Here is a 5,187-nt window from a genome sequence, read left to right as displayed (position 1 = left end):
CTCCCCAACCGGATCGGGTTGGGGAGGTATCACTGTTGGATACAATAATTGAATGTGAACCGCAAACAATGCCCCCCCACCCCACCCCACCACATGGCATGCACAAGACTGTTGATGAATATGCTTCAAATCATATAGAGAGAGGGCACAAAAATGCACATCCCCACAGTTTCACTTTTCCACACCTGCTTTTGTTGCCATGAATATTACACTGAGAATCAAATTACAGGCCCAGACTTTGTGAATGATTGATATAATGCAACAGCATGCGGTAAAAATGACTATGGCATGTTTAATTCATAAGGGGTTAAATAAACAATGAAATCTGGGCTCAAACGTGAACACCAACACAACAATGGATTCATGAGAATATAGCAAACATATTAAGACTGTTGTATAATCGGGCCTTTCAGTGTTATTGCATGAAAATGTATCAATTTAGTCTGTAATTTGAATTTTGATGTCAGCAGCAACTGCAGCAGCGGCCAAGGTACCCTCTCTGCTTTGAAGATTTGAACTTCAGAAGGAAACATTTCTGAACACATCTCATCAGGCTTTATGGAATTTATATAAGTGAGTTTGCATTCGTGTTGGACCTCTTTCCCCGTTCTTTGAATTGGACACTTTCATTTGCACTGGTGTCTTTCACTCGCTCCAAACCATGACAAACAGATGCATTAGCTCCCTAATTGCTGAGATTACCAATGAGATGCCTTATGAGTTACCAGGGTTGCCTCCTAGAAATGAAAGCCCAGGCCAATTTGCATGGGAGGTAATTGAATTGCCTGCAGGGGGAGTGGGGGGGACGTGCTACGCATTACAGCCCAATTGGCTTGTCTGAGAGTGTGGCATGAAAAGCCTTTTTTAACCACTGAATGCCAAGGGTTTGCCTCTCACTCATGCAGAGTCTACTTCTCGCAGCTTTTCCCATCCACTCCAGTTTTTCTCTGGCCCGGTTGATAGCTGTTGAATGGGGTTGCGTTCAGGGGCCCTTTCTCTCTCTCTCTCTCTCTCTTATGGGGAAATGACCAATCACTCCTTCATCTGGAAATCCTGAAAAAAGCCACTAAAGGGAGGGGGAGGGGAGAAATGACAATGTGTGGGACTATGGAATAAAATGAACTATTGCTGGGAAATTCTCTAAAGCAGGGGTGAGAAATGCATTGGGACGGCAGTGAGATGGACTTGTCATATATTATATGCATGTGCAAACTGACTGCACTGATGAGGTGAATAGTGGCTACACACAGACGCACACACACACATCTACACAACCAGACGCCGCAGACAGTTGTATTCTCTGTTAATGCGTATATATCACACACTTTTATTTATATAGGGGATCCCTGCGTGCTGCAAGTAATCTATTTTCGGAATGTTATTCATTGACATTTTTATACACTGAAATAAATTTCCCACTTAATTCTTGCTGCAATATTTCATGTTTTCAATGTGTTTGCCTTGGCCTCATATCATAACGCACTCATAATTCTTGTCACATACTTCTATTTATTATTTCTTGTATATTCTGGATGTGTGCTGTGTGTCTGTTATTTTGCTGCTATAGTACTACAATTTCTCAATTTGGGATCAATAAAGTCTTTCTAATCTAATCTAAACAGCCTCAGATTGAAAGTGTGTGTATGCGTGTCCACATTGGCCATACTGTGTAGTCAGTTCAACACCAAACATGTTGAATCGAATTTCATGATTTGTGCTCAACCCTTTAGTTCCAATTAAAGCATTTCTTTATGTTAATTCAATTTTTATTTATAGCATTAAATCATAATGAGTTATCTCAAGACACTTTACAGATGTTATAGCAGACACTGACATTTGAGACAATACAGTGCTTCCAAATCAGTGGTAACAGTTTGGGGAAGGCCCAAAAAGAAATGGTTAAAGGACTCAACCGGCCTGGGCCCATATATACCAAACTTCGAAAAATTTTAGAGTAAATTTATTTTTCAAAAGTAAAGTAAACAAATTTACCCAGGGAGTTACTCATACTAACTGCAAAGTATTTTTAAAAAATATGTAAGAGCAACTTCCACTTCCAGTGATCACATTAATCGCATGTATGCCCACAGCAGGGAACAGACAATCAGCAACAAGGATTTAACCTACATCTGCCACAGTAAGGAATTATTCTTGTGTCATTAATTCCAAGCAAAACTTCTCCGGTATCAAACAAAAAACACTAACTCGAGCAAAAGAATGGTCACCTCAAAGGTAAAACTTAAAATTGCATACCAAATATTTGTGTAGTTGTAAACTATTGGTATTTTTATTTGTTTGGAATTATGTCCTTTGGTTTACAGTCGTCTCTAATCCCTTCTTACAATAGACTCTTTCGGTACACGATCCGTTCTGAGCATGTGCAGATGATAATCATGATGTAAGAGAATTTACAACACTGCACAATCTGTTCCACATTAGCAGTCTGCCGTTAGCCTCCCCTGGAGTGCTAACGTTAGTTCAGGCTAACCGTTAGCTGAGACAGCATGTAAAAAAGCCTCAAATATAAAAATAAATATATATAAATATAGTATATATATATAAATATAGCTGTATATAAGGCTACAGCTAAATAAAGACTCTATAGTAATAATAAACACAAGTATTGAGTGATTGTATTTTAAATGAGCAGAACTAACATAGAACTGACGTAACAGCTGTTATATATTTTCAAGTCGCGTGGTTATGACACAATCGTTAGCCTAGTTTAACAAAAACGTCTGCTACGGAGCCATAACATGGGTTACAAGGAAATGGAGCCTTTTATGCACTGTTGTGTTTGTTTAGAAATAAACAATGCACAAATAGAGTCTAGAAACGCTTCAGATGTAAAGCTATTTACTGTCAAAGTGACTTCAAAATGAACGGCAGTCAATGGGATGCTAATTGCAGGTGGATGCTTCATAGCATTAAAATGGCGCCATAGGAGCTACGCTTAGAGAGGAGAGGCTTACCCCCTTGTTTGAGACATATATGTATAGTCAATTATAATGTAATATTTTTAGCTCAAGAATCCCACAGGTTAGAACATCGGATTATCTTGACCACTGTTAAAAGTAATTTGATTGCAATAAAACTAACCAGAATAATCAAATAACTTGTACAAAGTTTGTTTTTCTGTTAGGTTTGTAAGAATAGCATACAAACACAAACAACATCTTATGTGTATTAAGTTAATTAATACTGTGAAGTTTGTGTAACCATTATTTTGTGTTTACGTATCACATAACAACTGCAAAAAACAAGTTACTCACACAGAGTCAAAGTTCAGTTTCAATAAATGTATTGGTTTATTTGACAATTGTTGTAACAACATTATCAGTAAAACTGTCAAAACATTATGAAATTACTACGCAGATAGGCACGTGTTGGCAATTATAATGGGGTTCCCGCACAATAGAGCAAGTGTGTGGAGATGTCTTGTCAGACCATAAGGTAGGTTTAAAAGGCACCTGCAGAACCTGAACACAAACAATGGAGGACAAAATCTGCGTCACCGTGAGGGATAGAAATAGCTGAAAGACAACTGGTGATTAAAAAAAAAGAAAAGTCAGTTACCTTAATACCACACATGTGGGTGGCAATTATTGAAATAAGCGAAACATTTAAATTGTGGGTGAATGATTGATCTGTATGTTTGCAGACAGCAGATATGCCTGTGACATATTAGAGCTACAGAAAACAATCAAGGTACATTCTCTTTTTACTATGCCAAGCATGAATATGAAACCACATGTTGATCATTCTTTTCAATGTTCTGGCTCTCTTTCTCTGCAGTAAACCCACAAATAGCAAGGTTTGTGACCCAACCTCCTGTCTTCCCCACTCTTCAATCTCTATTCACCCTGCACCCTACTTCTACTCCTACTCCCCAGCCTACAGTTCCCCCCCCCACCCACACTTCAGTCCATACACAGCCAGCAACCATCACACCGAGCCCTACTCCTGATACCAACCCACCACAGCAGTCATCCTCTCAAGGCAGCTTCCATCCCTTTTCATCTGCACAGCCAGAATTCCAGCCAGTTACAGTGAATTTGTTTGTAATCTAAGGATTAGAACATAATTAGAATATAATGTTAACACTGCAATGTTTATACAGAATTCACACACAGAACTACATTGCTGCTACTGGAGCTGACCAGACAATACACCCACATCTACAATAGCAACAAAACAGCCTTTTATTTTAAAAAATAAAAAGAAACTGGAACATGCCTTCACAGAAAGAGGACACACATTCACACTGGATAAAATAAGCAAGAAACTTACAACAGAGCTAATGACAGATCTTGAGCAACAGGAGAGGGCAAAATCAACAGGGAATATTATCTGGTAAGTGCCTGCTCTGTATGTACATGGGACTTTCTGAAAGGTTATCAATCTTCCATAATTCTTTCTCAGTATTTTCCACCCACGGCTATCAGGCTTCATCAGCACATTCTGGGAGGGGGGGAAGGATTATCACAGCAAGGAGTGTTAAAATACCTATATATGGCTGTCTTGATTTTAACTAAAACTCTTTTTTTGGAGAAACAGCAGATTCCTACAAGATTTATAAAGTGTAAGTGTTGATCATATAAATTGTCTGTGGTCTACTTTGCAAGCTTGGTTACTATATGTTGTTTTGTTGTGTTAAGTTACTAGCTAGTTAGTAAAGCTGCCTGTGACGTTAGCATTAAGCTAACGTTAGCTAACTGCTAAAACAAATACTAGCCAAGCCAAGTAACTTTGGCTTCCTATTGCTAGCTAGCTAGCTAGCTACGTTACTGAGCTAATTTTCCATGGAAATCATGTTGGCTTAGTGAGGCCTTACTCAATGGAGCTGTATTAATTATCGTCTTCTTTCTGTAGGACAATGAAACATTGTGGAACCTGCAGAGAAGGTCAGTAACGTAGCTATATGGTCTACAATGACAAATTATCATCCAGCTAGGATATTGGTTAAGTTTACAGTGTAGAAGCTGTGCATATAATGAATTCAGTCTAGAGATTGACACATACGTTAGATAATCCATCTGTACACACTGTTACTGACATTTGTTTTGTTTATTTTACCGCTGTTAATATCAACAGTATTTAGAATGAATGAGGGTGTCACCAGTGAGCTGCCTGACCTCTCAGTCCTCCAAGTAGCAGAGGCATATAAGGACTACGCCAGTGCTGTAG

Source organism: Etheostoma cragini, chromosome 14 (assembly GCF_013103735.1).
Source record: "Etheostoma cragini isolate CJK2018 chromosome 14, CSU_Ecrag_1.0, whole genome shotgun sequence".
Lineage (NCBI taxonomy): Eukaryota > Metazoa > Chordata > Actinopteri > Perciformes > Percidae > Etheostoma > Etheostoma cragini.
This window is presented reverse-complemented; position numbering follows the sequence as displayed.